Source organism: Thamnophis sirtalis, unplaced genomic scaffold (genome assembly GCF_051295495.1).
Source record: "Thamnophis sirtalis isolate CommonGarterSnake01/CBP01778 unplaced genomic scaffold, rThaSir2_p1.2 scaffold_1, whole genome shotgun sequence".
NCBI lineage: Eukaryota > Metazoa > Chordata > Lepidosauria > Squamata > Natricidae > Thamnophis > Thamnophis sirtalis.
In genome coordinates, this window is record NW_028261381.1 from 173519990 (window position 1) to 173539532 (window position 19543).

The following is a 19543-nucleotide window of genomic DNA, read 5'->3' on the forward strand; positions in this document are numbered from 1 at the left end:
ATGACCGGCTGCCTGCAGGGAGTATAAATCCTCCCATTCCCCTCCATTCGGTCCCAGCTGAAGAAGCTTCTTGGGTTAGAAGCAAAATGTCTTCAAAGAAACACCCCCGAGAAAGCCTAGTTTCCTCTTGAAAAAAGTACCTTTGGGTCTTCAGTACTAAACCGAAAATTCACTCCGAAGCTGCACTGAATTATATTTCCAGATTCAGCTGGACTTTGCTGCATGTTCGGTTGCAGAAACCGGGGGAAGCCCTATTCCGATTGACTGGATCTGGGAAATTGGTTTGGTTGAGCAAATCCTTTATAAGCCTTATGAGAGAAATGGAGCATTTGATTGCACAAAGCTTGTGCCAGGCTAAGAGAGCGTTGTAATATTTCCGTCTGAGCTGTGCCTGGTGGGTGAAGCTGTGTCGGAAGGGCGTTTTAGCGGGAGGAGAAACCATCAAGTTTGAATTGATCTGATTATAATCTGATTGCATTTGCCAAACAGGTCAGAAAAAGTTACAAAGGAAGTGTGGAAAAGGGCCTTGAAGAGCGTTGCAGCGTCTCCATGGTCTCGCGATCAAAAATTCAGACGCTTGCCAACGGATTCACATTTATACAATAAAATACAATAGCAGAGTTGGAAGGCACCTTGGAGGTCTTCTAGTCCAACCCCCTGCTCAAGCAGGAGAGCCAATACCATTTCAGACAAGTGACTGTCTACAGTCACTTCTTCAAAACTTCCAGTTTCACTGGTTAATTCTCCTTACTGTTAGAACGTTTCTCCTCAGTTCTAAGTTGCTTCTCTCCTTGATTAGTTTCCACCCATTGCTTCTTGTCCTACACTCAGGTGCTTTGGAGAATCGCTTGGCTCCCTCTTCTTTGGGGCAGCCCCTGAGATATTGGAAGGCTGCGATCATGTCTCCCCTGGTCCTTCTTTTCATTAAACTTAGCCATGAAAGCCAGCTGGGTCACTTTGGGCCAATCACCAGGGACAGTGATTTGTAGTCCTTTGTTAGGCAAAAAAATAATAATCAACTGGATGACTATGGGCCAATCACCATGAGATGGTGAATTGTAGTCCCACCTTAGGCACGTTAACCAATTGGATGACTCTGAGCCAATCACCAGGAGATTGAAAGTTCTAGTCCCGTCTTAAGCACAAAAACCAACGGGATGATTTTGGGCCAATCACCAGGCGATTGGAAATTCTTGTCCCACCTTAGGCCCAAAAACCAACTGGATGACTTTTGGCCAATCACAGGAGACTGGAAGTTCTAGTCCTGCCATAAGCACAAAAAAACAACTGGATGATTTTGGGCCAATCACCAGGCGATTGGAAATTCTAGTCCTACCTTAGGCACGTAAACCAATTGGATGACTTTTGGCCAATCACCAGGAGATTGGAAGTTCTAGTCCTGCCATAAGCACAAAAAACAACTGGATGATTTTGGGCCAATCACCAGGCGATTGGAAATTCTAGTTCTACCTTAGGCACACAAACCAATTGGATGACTTTCTGCCAATCACCAGGAGATTGGAAGTTCTAGTCCTGCCGTAAGCACAAAAACCAACTGGATGATTTTGGGCCAATCACCAGGCGATTGGAAATTCTAGTTCTACCTTAGGCACATAAACCAATTGGATGACTTTCTGCCAATCACCAGGAGATTGGAAGTTCTAGTCCTACCTTAGGCACAAAAACCAACTGGATGATTTTGGGCCAATCACCAGGTGACTGGAAGTTCTAGTCCCGCCTTAGGCATGAAAGCTAGCTGGGTGACTTTGGGCCAGTCCCTCTCTGCGAGGATTTCCTTTAGCACGTCTGTTGAATTGTGCTGCCTTTTCTTCCTTGCTGTTCTAACCAGGCGCAGCTGGGAAACGCAAAGCAGGGCAGAGAAGTCTTACCCCCCCCCTCACCCACTCCTGTTGCCCAACAAACTTCTCCTGACCCACAAGAAGGAACCAAAGAGATCTTTACAGCAGGGGTGTCAAACTCAAATCCCGCCACCCAGATCTGCCCCGCGATGTCCTTATCTCGCTTGTAATTCTGGCCATAAGACGAGGACTGCCCGCAATAGACCCAGCCAGCCTGTTTTCCCACGCTTTTCCGCCGTCTGTGGGCTTTTCGGCACCTGCTCCCCATGTCCTCCTCTTTTCTCTTGGCCTCCAGTATCTTTTTATCTCTGATTTATTTATTCAAGGGGTCGCAGCCGTTTGCCAGCCACTCTGGAATCAAACCACTCATCTAAGAGCTGAAACGGGTGTTAATTAGCTCAACGGGGAAGCTGCCGTTCCCTACAAAGTTTATCTCCCAAACTACTATTAACTTTGACAATGCAAAGAGGTAAATTTCCTTTTAATTTAAACCTCGGAGTAATCAGGCAGATTAGGGTTGGGTTGTTATCCCGTGGCTTATTTGTAAATAACTGTCAACATCAGGGCTTCCGTTGACGGGAACAAAAATCGGCAGAGTTGCCACCATAGGCTAGAAAGGGCTATACAGGTGGTCCTCAACTTACAACCATTCATTTAGTGACTGTTTGAAGTTACAACGGCCCCGGAAAAAAGTGACTTAGTGTTGTGGCCCGCCAGTGGCCATCGGACAGTGAGGAGGTTGGGGAGGAACATGGGCCAGTCCTGGAGTCTGGGGAAGGCTCTGATGAGGGCTCTGTGTCGGAGGCAGAGATGGGGCCAGGGCCGTCCGACAGTTATCAGCTGCCTTCGGAGTTGGACATCAGTGAGGCAGAAGAACAGCTGGAGCCTGTTCCCAGTGTGTCCATGCGCAGAGTTGCCAGATGAAGGGAAGAGCTAAAGAATAGGGATCGACTTGGGAGTAAGGCCACAGGTGGATGGTGAATGGCCCCTCCCAGAGGGAATAAAAGAGGAGCGAAAGGAGAGTGGAGTTTGCAGGAGACGATTAGTTTGCTTAATTGGTTCGTGACTCTCCAAGGCTCCTTGTCAAGTTTTGCAGATATCAACCTGTCAGCTCTCCAAGCCAGATAAGGTCTGTGACTGTAAATCCTCCCTTGAAAGACTTTGCTGGATGTGAAGGAGCAGAATTCACAATTAATAAAGGGGTTTTTAGCTGGGACAAGGAGTTTGCTTCATGCTCTTGGGAAGCCTAGGTCAGGACATTAGGACCATGCTTCTCACTTACGACTGTTGCAGCGTCCCCGTGGTCCCCTGATTCTGGCCACCAACTCATATTTATGACGGTTGCAGTGTCCCGGGGTAATACCCTTTTGCAACCTTCTGACAAGCCAAAATCCATGGGTAAGGCAGATTCACTTAACAAACATGTTACTAACTTCACTTAACAGTTGTGGGAAGGAAGGTGGTAAAACGGGGCAAAATTCACTTAAGAAGTGTTTCACTTAGAGACACAGATTTTGGGCTCCCTTGTGGTTGTAAGATGAAGACTGCCTGTATTGTTACAGGGAGTCCTTGATTTACGGCTATAATTCGGACTGGGGTTTCCATTGCTGAGACAGGTGGGTGTGAAGTGAGTCTCAACCAATTGCCTTAGGGGAAAAAAACTGGCTGGGTGACTTTGGGCCATTCACCAGGAGACTGGGAGTTCTAGTTCCAGCTTAGCTGTGAAAGCCAGTTGGGTAACTTTGGGCCAATCACCAGGAGATGGTGAGTTCTAGTCCTGCCTTAGGCATGAAAGGTTGCTGGGTGACTTTGGGCCAATCACCAGGAGACTGGGAGTTCTAGTTCCAGCTTAGCTGTGAAAGCCAGTTGGGTAACTTTGGGCCAATCACCAGGAGATGGTGAGTTCCACTCCTGTCTTAGGCATGAAAGGCAGCTGGCTGACTTTGGGTCCATCACCAGGAGACTGGGAGTTCTAGTTCCACTTTAAGCATGAAAGGCAACTGGGTGACTTTGGGCCAATCACCGGGTGATGGTGAGTTCTAGCCCCGCCTTAGCCATGAAAGGCAGCTAGGTGACTTTGGGCCAATCACCGGGTGATGGTGAGTTCTAGTCCCTCCTTAGGCATGAAAGGCAGCTGGGTGACTGGGCCAATCACCAGGAGGCGGTGAGTTCTAGTCCCTCCTTAGGCATGGAGAGGGCTGCATGCGACTGAGAAGCTGAAGAGGAGATGACTTCTCTTTCAAACTGCCCCATCTGATCTTTCATCATCTAGCCCTGTGATGGCGAACCTATGGCACAGGTGGCACGCGGAGCCATTTGTTAGGGCACACGAGGCGTTGCCCTCTCAGCTCCAGAGTGCAGGCACGTGCACGCCAGCTGATTTTGGCTTCCCTGAAGCGTCCGGAGGGCGAAAAATGGGTAATTGTGCTATCGTGCGACAAAAGCATGTGTAGGTGGTTGCGCACATGCGCCGGGGGAAGGGACATGTAATTTTGGATGTGGGCGTGTACATGCACGACCCCCCCACCACGCTCCCCCACACTTTTGGCACGCGATGGCAAAAAGGTGAGCCATCACTGGTCTAGCCCTTCAATCGGCCACATTTTTCTGCCTCCAATCTTCCCCAAACAAACTGCAAGTTTCTTCCACCATGTGTGTGTATTTGTATGCACCGGAAATTCATTTTTCCTTTCAAAAAAGAAAAAAGAAACTGTCCTTTAAAACAACCCCCCCCCCAAAAAAAGAAACCTTCTTTACTAATTTATCGTTACACCTTTTACAACTTGGTGTCAGTTGACACTTATTAACCTTCCTGTCAAGCTCATTAGCTCCATGAATAAAATGAAATAAAATGCAAGCATATCTACAGTTTCGGTTCTCACAGAAATACTTCCCAACTCTCTGTCACAAGGCAAGAGAATGTGGAAAGGGGAGGAACAGGCGTGTCTGCCAGGAATGGTCAAAAAAGTCAAGATGGCGTCCATAACAATCTGATTGAAGTTCCTCCCATGGGCTTTGGCTACACCCTTAAATGGTTGTAAGTCGAGGACTGCATGTAACTACTAGGAAGAAATTACTGTTGGAATTCATTGTTGGAATGTATTTTTGTGCCACAACTACAGTGGTATTCAGCCAGTAGATGGCAGTATTTACAAGTTTGGCTCTATGGTATATACTCTATGTTCTTTTTGTCTAGAGTAGAGTTTCCTGTTTCCTGTTACAGTTTTAAAAAATACAGTTAAGCAGTAAAGTACATGGTGACTGTACACTTTGTTTGATCTTTTGCAGGGTGGGTTGCTACTGGCATTACTGCCGGTTCGGCGTGCAAATAATTTTGCACCCAGAATATAAGAAAAGGGGGAAAATATTACATTTCTGCAATGGAGATTGTTCTGCACATGCGCAGAAGCAAAAACAAAGATGGTGCCGCCGACAATAGAACCGTTTTGTGTGCGTGGGCGGCCATGTTACTATCTACTCAGCCAAGCTGGTCTGAACCGGTAGGAACCCACCACTGGATCTGTGGTGCTATAATATACAAAACCAGAATTTCTAACAGTTACATGTAGTCCTCGACTTACAACTATTTATTTATTGACCGTTCGAAGTTACAATGGCATTAAAAAAAGAAAATTAACACCTGTTTTTCACACCTACGACCGTCGCAGCATCCCCGTGGTCCGACGCTTGGCAAACGGGCTCATATTTATGACATTTGCAACGTTCCCGGGGTCACGTAATGCCCTTCTGTCAAGCAGAGTCAACGGGGAAGCAAGATTCACTTAACAACCATGTCACTGAGTGATTCACTTAACAACTGTGGGAAGAAAGGCCATAAGATGGGGCAAAATTCACTTAGCTGTCTTGCTTTAGCAATGGAAATTTGGGGCTCCATTGTGGTCGCAATTCGAGGACTACCTGAAATCTGTACTTTTCATCTACCAAGGAGGACTATTCAGTCTCTTTTTTTAAAAAAAAATATTAACCTTTTGCCAAAACTCACAGAGGATGGTGGGAGGGAAAAAATCCTGATGGAACAAGGGCCCGCCGACAGCTCCGAGGATAACAATTTACTGTCGCCGCTGATTGTCATAAAACAGAATATCCGGATAAAATTAGATTTACTAGGGGGAAGTGAAGCTCATTCAAGCCTCGGGCATAATTTGACTCGTAAAATTAACGGCCAAAACAATATCGTGGGGATGGTGCCTGGTTGGGTCGAGTCCATATATCATTTGACAGTTTTAGCTCAATCCCTGGAAGGCGGGGACGGATTCCCTTCACTGCTTGGTGGGAGAAAGTGGCAGGGTGGGATAGAACGATCCAGAGTGGAAGGTGGAAACGTCATTATCTGGGGGGCCTTTTGGAAGCAGGGAGGGTGGAGTTAAAATTGCACATCACCTTTCCACCATGCCTGTTGGTGCAGGTCATGTCACTTCTGTAACTCAAACACGGAGAGGGTGTGTGTGTGTCAAAAAAGTCAAAACTGTTCCTTCCTTCCTTTCTTCCTTCCTTCCTTCCTTCCTTCCTTCCTTCCTTCCTTCCTTCCGTCCTTCCTGTCCCCTCCCCTCCCTTCCCTTCCTTTTCTCCACCTTTCCCTACCTCCCTCATCCTTCCTTCCTTTTTCCTTCCTCCCTTTCCTTCCCTTCGTTCCTTTGTTCCTTTTTTCTTCTTTCCTTCTCTTTCTTTCTTTCTGTCTTTCTTTCCTTCCTTCTTCTCCCCCTTTCTTTTCTCCCTCTTTTCCTCCCCCTCCCTCCCCTTCCTTCCTTCTCTTTTTTCTTTCTCTTTTGTTCCTTCCTTTTTTTTCTTTCACCTTCCTTCCTTCCTTCCTTCCTTCCTTCCTTCCTTCCTTATTTTTTCCTTTCCCTCCCTTCCTTCTTTTTCTTTCTTTTTTCCTTCCCTCCTCTCTCTTCCCTTCCCTTTTCTCCACCTTTCCCTCTCTCCCTCATCCTTCCTTCCTTTTTCCTTCCTCCCTTCCCTTCGTTCCTTTGTTTCTTTTTTCTTCTTTTTCTTTCTTTCCTTCCTTCCTTCCTCTCCCCCCTTTCTTTTCTCCCCTTTTCCCTCCCCCTCCCTCCCTCTTCCTTCCTTCCTTCTCTTTTTTCTTTCTCTTTCCTTCCTTCCTTATTTTTTTCCTTTCTCTCCCTTCCTTTTCTTTCTTCCTTTTTTCCTTCCCTCCTCTCTCTTCCCTTCCCTTTTCTCCACCTTTCCCTCCCTCCCTCATCCTTCCTTCCTTTTTCCTTCCTCCCTTCCCTTCGTTCCTTTGTTTCTTTTTTCTTCTTTTCTTCTTTTTCTTTCTTTCTTTCCTTCCTTCCTTCCTCTCCCCCTTTCTTTTCTCCCCTTTTCCCTCCCCCTCCCTCCCTCTTCCTTCCTTCCTTCTCTTTTTTCTTTCTCTTTCCTTCCTTCCTTATTTTTTTCCTTTCTCTCCCTTCCTTTTCTTTCTTTCTTTCTTTCTTTCTTTCTTTCTTTCTTTCTTTCTTTCTTTCTTTCTTTCTTTCCTCTCTCTTCCCTTCCCTTTCTCCACCCTTTCCTCCCCCTTCCTTCCTTCCTTTCCTCCTCTTCATCTTTCTTCACCTCCCTCCCTCCCCTTCTCTTCCTTCTCTCTACCTTCCCTCCCTCCTTCCCTCACTCTTTCTTTCTTTCTTTCTTTCTTTCTTTCTTCCCCCCCCCCCTCACATTTTTAAACTACCCATCTCCCTCAGAGTGGGTCTCCGGACAGCTTACAATAAAATATTAAACTAGTAAAAACAATATATAAAAGTTTAAAGGAGGCAAGGATGCCTAAAACAGGGTTAGGGCGGGAGGCACTGTTTTGCAGTGGTTCTCCTCCTACCTCTCGGACAGGTCGCAGTCGGTGTTGGTTGGGGGACAGAGATCGACCATGAGGCCCCTAACATATGGGGTGCCGCAGGGGTCGGTCCTGTCCCCCATACTATTTAACATCTACATGAAACCGCTGGGCGAGATCATTCGGAGGCACAGGATAAGATACCATCAATATGCGGACGATACGCAGCTGTATCTGTCCGCCCCGTGCCAACTCAATGAAGCGGTGGACGTGATGTACCAGGGTCTTGAAGCCGTCAGGGACTGGATGAGGGCTAACAAGCTTGTACTCAACCCAGAAAAGACCGAGTGGCTGTTGTGTTTCCCTCCCAATAATTTGGTTAGTGTTCCATCGCTCAGGCTGGGGGGGCCAAATTTTACACCCCTCAGACAGGGTTCGCAACTTGAGAGTCCTCCTGGACCCACAGCTGACCTTTGATTACCACCTGTCGGCTGTGACCAGGGGGGCATTTGCCCAGGTTCGCCTGGTGCGCCAGTTGCGACCCTACCTGAACCGGGAGGCTCTCACAACTGTCACTCGCGCCCTCGTGACCTCTAGGCTGGAATACTGCAACGTGCTCTACATGGGGCTGCCCTTGAAGAGCATCCGGCGGCTTCAGGTAGTCCAGAATGCGGCCGCGCGAGTGATTGTGGGTGCACCTCGGTTTGCCCACATAACACCTATCCTCCGCGAGCTACACTGGCTACCTGTTGATCTCCGTGTGCGCTTCAAGGTGCTTCTTACTACCTACAAAGCCCTTCATGGTAGTGGATCTGCGTACTTGGGAGACCGCCTCCTGCCAATCACCTCCTCTCGACCCATTAGATCTCACAGATTAGGCCTCCTCCGAGTTCCATCCGCCAGTCAGTGTCGACTGGCAACTACGCGGAGGAGAGCCTTTTCAGTAGCAGCTCCGACCCTCTGGAACGATCTCCCCATGGAGATTCGTACCCTCACCACCCTTCAGACCTTCCGCACAGCCCTCAAGATCTGGCTATCCCGTCAGGCCTGGGGGTAAAGAGTATAATCCGCCCCCACCCGAATGTTGAATGAATGTTGCTCGATTTTAATTATATATTGTGTTTATATGTCATCGTATGTTTCCCCCTCCCATACAAGTTGTTAGCCGCCCTGAGTCCCCTCAGGGAAAAGGGCGGCCTATAAATAAACTCAACTACAACTAACTACAACTACAACTTAAAACGAATAAAGGCAAAGGGGGACTTTCAGGAGGTTAATCGATCCCACTTTTGCATGGTCCTCTGGGCTTCCCACACAAATCCTACACAGCCATGTTGACAACCATTAAAAGCAATGACCAATTCTTCAGTTGTGCCCTCATGGCCGCCATCTTGACTGTTTTGACCCTTCCTAGCCCCCCCCTCCCATGTCTAGATGCTCTCACTCCAGCCAGCAACCCTTGAATGAAGAGAAGGACTAGGAGTGACATGCAGCGGTGGGTTTCCCATTTTGTTACCGCCGGTTCGTCCCCCGGGTTCATGCTCGCTTTGCGCGTGTGTGCGCCCCTTCCATGCCTGCACCTGTGCCTTCCGTCCATGTGCCCGGTCTCAAAAACATGCCTAAATAGGACGGCATAAAGCCAGGGTAGGAGGGTGTGCCCACCGTCAATTTCCGCTAACAGTTCGGGTGAACCGGTCTGAACCGGCTGAATTCCACCTCTGGTGACATGATAGCAGGCTTCTGATATTTGGCGGTCTCCCCCAAAGAAAAGGGGGGGCAACCTACTGTATTTTTCAGAGTATAAGACGCACCCTTTTCCCTCAAAAAAAGAGGCTGAAAATCTGGGTGGGTCTTATACTCTGAATACAGCATTTTTTGCCTCATGAAGCCCCGCCCCCTTCACTAAAATGGCCATGCATAGCCTTTAGGAGGCTTCCAGAGAGCTCCTGGGGGTTGGGGAGGGCAGAAATGAGCAAAAAACAGGCTGTTTTTTGCTCATTTTCGCCCCTTCAGTCCCCAGGAGCACTCTATAAGCCTCCTAAAGGCTATGCATGCAATTTTTTTGACAAAAAACAGGCGCTTTTTTGTAAAAAACAGGCTGTTTTTTGCTTTGGGGGGGGGGCACCTCCCAGGAGCACTCTACAAACCTCCTAAAGGCTATTCATGCCCTTTTTTGAAGAAAAAAAAATAAGCCCGTTTTCAAGAAAAACAGGCCGTTTTTGCAATAGCAATAGCGGTTAGACTTATATACCGCTTCATAGGGCTTTCAGCCCTCTCTAAGCGGTTTACAGAGTCAGCATATCGCCCCCACAGTCTGGGTCCTCATTTCACCCACCTCGGAAGGATGGAAGGCTGAGTCAACCTTGAGCCGGTGAGATTTGAACCGCCGAACTGCAGATAGCAGTCAGCTGAAGTGGCCTGCAGTACTGCACCCTAACCACTGCGCCACCTCGGCTCTTTTGGGGGTCTGCAGAGTGCAAAACCTTTTTTTTTTTTTAATTTACCTCTTCAAAACCTTGGTGCGTCTTATACTCCGAAAAATGTGGTATTCTCCAAAGCGCGTGAGGGCAGGACAAGAAGCAAATGGATGGAAACTAATCAAGGAGAGAAGCAACCGAGAACTGAGGAGAAATTTCCTGACAGTGAGGATAAATCTTATCAGTGGAAACGACTGGCCTTCAGAAGTTGTGAATGCTCCCAACACTGGGCGTTTTTTTAAGAAGAGCCATTGGACAGCCATTTGAGCAGGGGGTTGGACTAGAAGACCTCCAAGGTCCCTTCTAACTGTGTCATTCTGTTAACCCAGTGTTTCCCAAACTTGGCAACTTGAAGATGTCTGGACTTCAACTCCCAGAATTCCCCAGCCAGCGAATTCGCTGGCTGGGGAATTCTGGGAGTTGAAGTCCTGACATCTTCAAGTTGCCAAGTTTGGGAAACACTGGGTTAACCCATAGAAGGAGAACGGGCTTTCTTCCCTTCCATTGGAAATTAGCAATAGCAATAGCAATAGCAATAGACTTATATACCGCTTCATAGGCCTTTCAGGCCTCTCTAAGCGGTTTACAGAGAGTCAGCATATTGCCCCCAACAATCTGGGTCCTCATTTTACCCACCTCGGAAGGATGGAAGGCTGAGTCAACCCTGAGCCGGTGAGATTTGAACCGCTGACCTGCTGATCTAGCAGTAGCCTGCAGTGCTGCATTAACCACTGCGCCACCTTGGCTCTATTGAAAGAAAGAATTGAAAGAAACAAGCAATTTTATGACGGTGAAGACTCTGGTGTTGCTTTCCCGGGTGAAATTTGTGGAAGGCAAGATTTTATAGGACGTGACAAGGGTGGCGGGGAGAACCAGAGTCTCCTCCAGTGTGACTAAATTCCCGATTTTATCCCTTGCTTTGTAACCTCCGCAGCTGAGGCAGCCCATTAGGCCGGCCCCATCTGTTGAAGTAGGGCCTTGGTCTTCTCTGCGCTTCCCACTCTCCCGCCTCCTCACAGATGTCGCGCTCACGTCAAGAGGCTTTCTCTCCGCTTAATCCAGGTCCTGCGTTACCCGTGTTTGAAAGCCACGGAAATAACAATTGTGGGATATTCCTCCCCTGAGACTCATTCCGATAACATTTCACAGTCATTCATCCATCAAAAAAACCACCACTGGTTTTCCTCCCCGAGGAGCAAGAGGGGAAGAAAATGCAAGGAGAAGAAAGGGAGGGAGGGAGGGAGGAAGATAAAAAGGAAGAGGGAAGGAAGGAAGAAGGAAGGAAGGAAGGGAAAAGAGGGAGGGAGGACTGGAGGAAGGAAGAAAAAGGAAGGAGGGAAGGAAGGAAAGAAGAAAGGAATAGCAATAGCAATAGCAGTTAGACTTATATACCGCTTCATAGAGCTTTCAGCCCTCTCTAAGCGGTTTACAGAGTCAGCATATTTCCCCCAACAACAATCCGGGTCCTCATTTTACCCACCTCGGAAGGATGGAAGGCTGAGTCAACCTTGAGCCTGGTGGGATTTGAACAGCCGAACTGCTGAACTGCAGTCAGCTGAAGTAGCCTGCAGTGCTGCATTTAACCACTGCGCCACCTCGGCTCGGAAGGAAAAAGGAAGGGAAGGTAGGAGGTCTGGGGGAAGGAAAGAAAGGAAGAGAGGAAGAAAAAAAGGGAGGGAGGGACGAAGAAATGAAGGGAAAGAGAGGAAGTGCTGGAGGGAGGAAGGAAGAAAAAAGGAAGGAAGGAAAGAAGAAAGGAAGGAAAAAGGAAGGGAAGGTGGAGGTCTGGAGGAAGCAAGGAAGGAAGGAAAGGAAGGGAGGAAGAAAAAAGGGGAGGGAGGGAGGGCCAAAGAAATGAAGGGAAAAAGGAGGGAGGACTGGAGGAAGGAAGGAAGAAAAAAGCAAGAAGGAAGAAAGGAAGGAAAAAGGAAGGAAAGAAAGAAGGAAGGGAGGGACTGGAGGAAGGAAGGAAAGAAGGAAGGAACAAGAAGAGAAAGGGAGGGGAGGGAAGAAGGAAGGAAGGAGGGAAGGAAGGAAAAAGGAAGGCAGAAAGGAAGGAGGGAAGGGAGAAAGGAAGGAAGAGAAAGAAAGAGAAAGAAAGACAAAAAGAAAGAAAGAAAGAAAGAAAGGAGAAAAAAAGAAAGAGAAGAAAGAAAGAAAGCCCTTTTCACCAGGAAGAATTATTTTGGGCTCTGAAGGTGATGGGGAGAGAAAGACGAGCAGTTGGGCACAAAAACTTCGATTAAACCCAGCTGTCCAATTTTATTCCAGGGCCAGTAGCTTGAACCTCAGAGGTGTGTAAATATTGATCCAATCCAGTTTTGTTCTCTTTCCCCCTCTTCTTTCTTCCGGAAAAGCCAGCGGTGAGTTTTTAAGCTAGCAAATCAACGAAGCAACCGAACCCATCAGGGATCCCTGGCTGGCAGCCACCAAACTTCCAACTTGAAATAAACAAAGTTTTGGATAACCCCAAAAGGTCCTTTCCCCCCCTCTCAGGACAGAAGAGAATAACAGAGTGGGAAGGGACCTTGGAGGTCTTCTAGTCCAACCCCTGGTGCAAGCAGGAGATCCTATACCTGTGATGGCGAATCTATGGCACGCGTGCCACAGGCGGCACATGGAGCCTTCTCTGCGGACACATGAGCTGTCCCCCCCCCCCCCAGATCAGCTCCACCACTCATCTGCTCACGCATCCTGCCAGCCAGCTGTTTTTTCGGGGCTTTGCCACGTATGCGGGAGACGCGTCTGCATGGATGAGGGCAGTGACGGGTGGCTGTGGGCACGGCCCCGGTACGGTTGTACTGGTAGTGGCCGGGAGCAGCTGAGAGCCAGTGGTGGGTTTCAAAAAATTTTCGAACCTACTCTGTGGGTGTGGCCTCCTTTGTGGGAGTGGCTTGCCGGCCATGTGACCTGGTGGGAGTGGCTTGCCAGCCATGTATTCTCTCTCTCTCTCTCTCTCTCTCTCTCTCTCCTTCCTTTTGTCTCTCTGTCCCTTTTTCCTTTTTTTCTTTCATCTCTCTCTCACTTTTTCTTTCTTTTTTTCTTTATTTCTTTTTTTTCTTTCTTTCTTTCTCTTTCTCTCTCTGTGTGAGTTTGTCTGTCTGTCTGTCTGTCTGTGTCAGTGGTGGGTTTCAAAAATTTTTGGAACCTCTTCTGTAGGTGTGGCCTGCTTTCCGGGTCCACTAGTGGAACCTCTTCTAACTGGTTTGGTAGATTTGACGAACCGGTTCTACCGAACTGGTGCGAACTGGCAGGAACCCACCTCTGTTGAGAGCGTACTGTGGCTCGTTTGGTCCACCCGCCCACTCGCGGTCTATAGGCTGTTTTTATGCCAAAAGGCACAGTGCGCATGCGTGCCCCCTGATAAGCAGCTGGGTGTTGCAGGGGTGGTGGATTGTGCATGTATGAGCAGTGCACCTCACCCACATGCGCAGCGCATGTCAGGCTCGTGCATGGCAAACCGCTATCAGCGTACCGGTAGCGATGGTAAGAACAACCCACCACTGCATGAGGGGGTGGGGAAGGAGTGGGGGTGCCCCCTCCCACCGGTGCAGCGTTTTTAGTTCCAGGAGGTTTCAAGGAGGCCTGCTATGCCCAAAATGGACCGCGGGGGCGTTTGGCGGCCTGTTTTTGGTGCCAGGGGGCCTTTGTGCATCGAACCGGCAGTAATGCCAGCAGCAACACACACGCACATACCCGTCAGATTCACTTCTTGATAACAGCCATTTTACCAGCTTAACAACTGCAGTGACTCACTTAACAACTCCGTCAAGAAAGGCAGCAAAATGGGTCAAAGTTCACTTTACCCATGTCTCATTTAGCAACAGAAGTTTTGGGCTCAATTGTAGAGGATTACCCATAATAAATAAAATAAAAAGATGTACCGTCAATACAATAAAATGGTAAAATAAAATAATGTGATAAAGTAAAATATTAAAACAAAATAAAATAAGAAAATGTAAAATATAAATAAAATAAAATGATAAAATAAAATATAAATCAAATTAAATAAGAAAATATAAATATAATAAAATAAAATGATAAAATAAAATAAATAATAAAAATAATAAAATAAAAAATAAAATAAAGTGATAAAATGAAATGAAATATAAAATAAAATAATAAAATAAATAATAAAATAAAATATAGAATAAAATAATAAAATAAAAGATAGAATAAAATAAAATAATAAAATATAATAAAATAATAAAAAATAAAATAAATAAAATAAAATAAAATAAATAAAACCAATCCCCAAAAGCATCATTACTCCTCCAGCTCTTCACTGTCTCTTTTTCCCAACCCCCCACTTCTAAAAATAACACAATAAGATTTGTTTGTGCATCCCCCCCCTCTTTCCCCTTAAGACAAGATAATTGCTGTGCAAGAGAATTCAGATTTATGCAAACACCTGAAGAGACCTTGGATTTCTCTTGTGCATACAGATGAGTTGGGGATGGGAGGGGATGGGTGGGAGAGAAATTTGCACATTTGAAATAGTCTCTTTCTCTCTTTTCCCTCCGGCTTAAAAGGTGCAATTCACAAGTGACAAAACCGCCTTGGTGAAAAGAGAAGGGGGAGAAATTATGTATTTCGTCACTTCGTCCTGAATGTGTGAACGTTCCTCCTTGGCGGAGTTGTTTTGTGGGTTGAAGGTTTATAGGTAGTCCTCGACATACGACCACAACAACAGAGCCTAAAATTTCTGTTACTAAGTGAGACCGTTGTTAACTGAGTTTTGCCCCCGTTTTATGACTTTTCCTCGCCACATTCATGAAGGTGAATTAGAGCAATTGTTAGATTGGGGTACACTCCCCACCATTCCCCCCCCACTCCCCATCTCTATACCGTCCTATTTAGACACTTTTTTTGTGGCTGGTCCCCTGCACACAAGGCACACGCATGCGCAAAGCACAGCGCTGAAGGCCAGGAACAGTTGTGGTCCACTGGCAGCCTGCAGAGCTGGCAGCAGATTCGGAGAGTGAGGAGGTTGGGGAGGAAGATGGGCCAGTCCTGGAGTCTGGGGAAGGCTCTGATGAGGGCTCTGCATCGGAGGCAGAGAGAGGGCCAGGGCCACCTGGGAATTATGTGCTGCCTCCTGAGCCACCAGAGTTGGACATCAGCGAGACAGAGGAACAGGGGGAGCTTGTTCCCAGTGCGCGCATGCGCAGAGCTGCCACAAGGCAAGAACAGTTAAGACAAAAGAGACGACTCGGGAGTAAGGCTTGGAGGTGATTGGCCCCTCCCATCGGACATAAAGGAGGATCAAGAGGGTCGGAGTATTACGGTCGTAACAGGGAGGGGCCAACTTTGGATAAAGTTGGACCTCAAGGGTCAAGTGGGTCTGCTGTTAACGTACCTGCCTCCCAACAGCGTTGCAGCAGCCCTCCCCTCGCTCCTCGAGTCGGTAGCCGAGCTGGCAATTGAGTTCCCTAGGTTGATGGCCTGGGGGACTTCAACTTGCCGTCGCTCGGTGAAAACTCTGATGGGGCGCAGGAGTTCATGGCTTCCATGACAGCCATGGGCTTGACCCAAGTAATCCGGGGCCCAACCCATTCAGCGGGTCACATGCTCGACCTCGTATTCCTCTCGGAGCAGTGGATTTGTGATCTTGGTCTGAGGGGTAATGACATCATACCCCTGTCGTGGTCAGACCACTGCCTGCTGAGGCTCGACTTCCGGAGACCAAACCCCCACTGTAGGGAGGAGGAACCGACCAGGTGGTTCCGCCCCAGGCAACTTATGGAGCCGTTAAGGTTCCAGATGGAGCTTGGGGTCATTCCTGATACTTTCGCCCACAGTCCGGTAGAGACTCTGGTTGCTGCTTGGCACTCGGCAGCATCGGAGGCCCTCGACCGGATTGCGCCACTACGGCCCCTCCGAGGCGGCGGATCCCGGAGACCTCCTTGGTTCACCGAGGAACTCCGGGAGATGAAGCGCCGGAGGAGATGCCTAGAGCACCGATGGAGGTCCGATAAGTCCGAATCGAACCGAGCAATGGTAACCACCAGCACCAAGGAATACACCAGGGCACTTAGGGCAGCGAAAAGATCTCATATAGCCACCTTGGTTGCGTCCGCTGAGTCTCGCCCAGCCGCCCTGTTTAGGATAACCCGCTCCCTATTAAATAAGAGGGAAGCGGGGGAACCCTTGCAGGGCAGAGCTGAGGATTATGCCCAATTCTTAGCGGACAAAATTGCTCGGTTTCGGTCAGACTTGGACTCCATCTCTGCAGTTCCAGCCGAGGCACAAGAGGATCAAGTAGACCATCTCTGGGTTGAGTTTCAGGATGTTGCCCCTGGGGATGTGGACAAGGCCATGAGGGCTGTAAGTGCCTCCACCTGTGTACTGGATCCGTGTCCCTCATGGCTGGTTACTAACAGCAGTGAGGTGACACGAGGCTGGATCCAGGCGGTTGTTACCGCCTCTCTTCGGGAGGGGAACTTCCCCGCCGCATTGAAAGCGGCGGTGGTGAGACCCCTCCTAAAGAAGCCATCTCTGGATCCAGCTGTTTTTAATAACTATCGCCCAGTCTCCAACCTTCCCTTTCTTGGGAAGGTTGTTGAGAAGGTGGTGGCCTTCCAGCTCCAGCGGTCCTTGGAGGAAGCAAGCTATCTCGACCCCTTCCAGTCAGGCTTCAGACCCGGTTACAGCACAGAAACCGCTTTGGTCGCATTGACCGATGATCTTTGGAGAGCCAGAGATGGAGGACATCCCTCCATCCTGGTTCTCCTTGACCTCTCAGTGGCTTTCGATACCATCGACCATGGTATCCTTCTGCGACGACTGCGGGAGGTGGGAGTGGGAGGCACCGTGCTGCGGTGGTTCTCCTCCTACCTCTCAGACAGGTCGCAGTCGGTGTTAGTGGGGGGGCAGAGATCGACCCCTAGGCCCCTAACATATGGGGTGCCTCAGGGTTCGGTCTTATCCCCCCTACTATTCAACATCTACATGAAACCGCTGGGAGAGATCATCCGCAGGCACGGGATAAGATACCACCAATATGCGGACGATACCCAGTTGTATCTGTCCGCCCCGTGCCAACTCAATGAAGCGGCAGACGTGATGAACCGAGGCCTTGAGGCCGTCATGGACTGGATGAGGGCTAACAAACTTGTACTCAACCCAGAAAAGACCGAGTGGCTGTTGTGCTTCCCTCCCAAAGATTCGACCAATATTCCATCACTCAGGCTGGGGGGTCAAATTTTACACCCCTCAGAGAGGGTTCGCAACTTGGGAGTCCTCCTGGATCCACAGCTATCTTTTGACCACCACCTGACAGCTGTGACCAGGGGGGCATTTGCCCAGGTTCGCCTGGTGCGCCAGTTGCGACCCTACCTGAATCGGGAGGCTCTCACAACAGTCACTCGGGCCCTTGTGACCTCTAGGCTGGAATACTGCAATGTGCTCTACATGGAGCTGCCCTTGAAGAGCATCCGGCGACTTCAGCTAGTCCAGAACGCGGCCGCGCAAGTGATTGTGGGTGCGCCTCGGTTCACCCACATAACACCTATCCTCCGCGAGCTGCGCTGGCTACCTGTCGATCTCCGGGTGCGCTTCAAGGTGCTACTAGTCACCCATAAAGCCCTGCATGGTAGTGGATCTGCGTACTTGAGAGACCGCCTTCTGCCAATTACCTCCCTGCGACCAATTAGATCTCATAGATTGGGCCTCCTCCAAATTCCATCGGCCAGCCAGTGCCGGCTGGCAACTACAAGGAGGAGGGCCTTTTCAGTAGTTGCTCCGACCCTTTGGAACGAGCTCTCCGTGGAGATTCATACTCTCACCACCGTCCAGGCCTTCCGCATAGCCCTTAAGACCTGGCTAGCCCGTCAGGCCTGGGGACAAAGATAGCCGCCCCTCCCGAATGATGAATGAATGTTGCTCATTATTTTACTTATATGTGTCTATGTCATTGTTTGTATTCCCCCTCCTGATTTTATGTGAGCCGCCCTGAGTCCCCTCAGGGAAAAGGGCGGCCTATAAATGTTAATAAAATTCTAAAATTCTAAAAATTCTAAAATCAAAGGCACGTGAGCCTATGCAGGAGGCAACTTGGTTCATGCTGGTCAGTTTAAATCCTGAAGCTCCGTTTTGACTCTTTGCTCCCTGTGGCCTTGCAAAGCTAATTGCCAGTGAGGTCTTTGGCAGCGTTTCAAGGAAGATAAAGATGGGTGCTTATCAGCCTTATCCCGAAGGACTGTGGCAGACTACTGTTGGACTCTTCACAAACTATTTGGGACTCATTAGGGACTGTGAATGAACATAATTCACAGCCTTCGAAATAAAAAGATGGTTTTTGGGACTAAGCGTGTGTGTTTTACTGTATCAGGAAGCCTAGGTCAGAACAGGTGTATGCGTGGGAGGCAGTGGTGGGATTCCAATAATTTAACAACTGGTTCTCTGTCCTAATGACCATCTGGGTAGGCGTGGCTCGGTGGTCATGTGACTGGGTGGGCGTGGCCAACTCAACGTCACTCAGGTCGATGGGCGCTTCACCTTAGCTGTTACAATGTAATTTTCAGTGGTGTGGTTAACCGGAGAGGCAGTTTCTGTAAGCAGGGCAATAAAGATTAGCAATAGCAATAGCAATTAGACTTATATACCGCTTCATAGGGCTTTCAGCCCTCTCTAAGCAGTTTACAGAGTCAGCATATTGCCCCCCAACAACAATCCGGGTCCTCATTTTACCCACCTTGGAAGGATGGAAGGCTGAGTCAACCCTGAGCCGGTGAGATTTGAACAGCCGAACTGCAGAACTGCAGTCAGCTGAAGTAGCCTGCAGTGCTGCATTTAACCACTGTGCCACCCCGGCTCTTGTTTCTTAGGCTAGAAACAACACCAGAGTGTTTCCTTCCTGCCTTCCTTACAGGATTAGCCCTGCAAAGTGGGAAAAAGCAAAATGAGATTTCTTCCAACAACTGGTACTCCGAACTGCTTAGAAAGTTAACAACTGGTTCTCCCGAATAGGTGCGAACCGGCTGAATCCCACCACTGGTGGGAGGGGCCTGTGTGCCTGCGAAGGGTGTGTGCACATAGAGAGGGGGGGGCGAACTGGTGGTAACAAAATATGAAACCCACCACCGGCCCCTTCCAAGTCTGTTACTCTGTAATTCTGTACTTTGTAATGTCTTTGCTCAGATTTAACGACGGGTGAAAAGAAGAAAGCGTGAATATTTGACGTAGCAGCCTCAGGAGATAGTAAAATAAGAGACAAAGAATTGGGGGGGGGGGAGAAACAGAAAGAATCAAGATCTGGAAGTGAAAACTGAAAAAAATTGTGCCATGAACCAAGCGTGGTGGTCCCCGTGATTATCGGCACACACGGTGCGGTGCCCAAAAGTCTTGGATGGCACTTAGAAAATTTGCACGCCGAAAACATTTCCATCTGTCATTGACAAAAGGCCAAAATGCTTGAATTT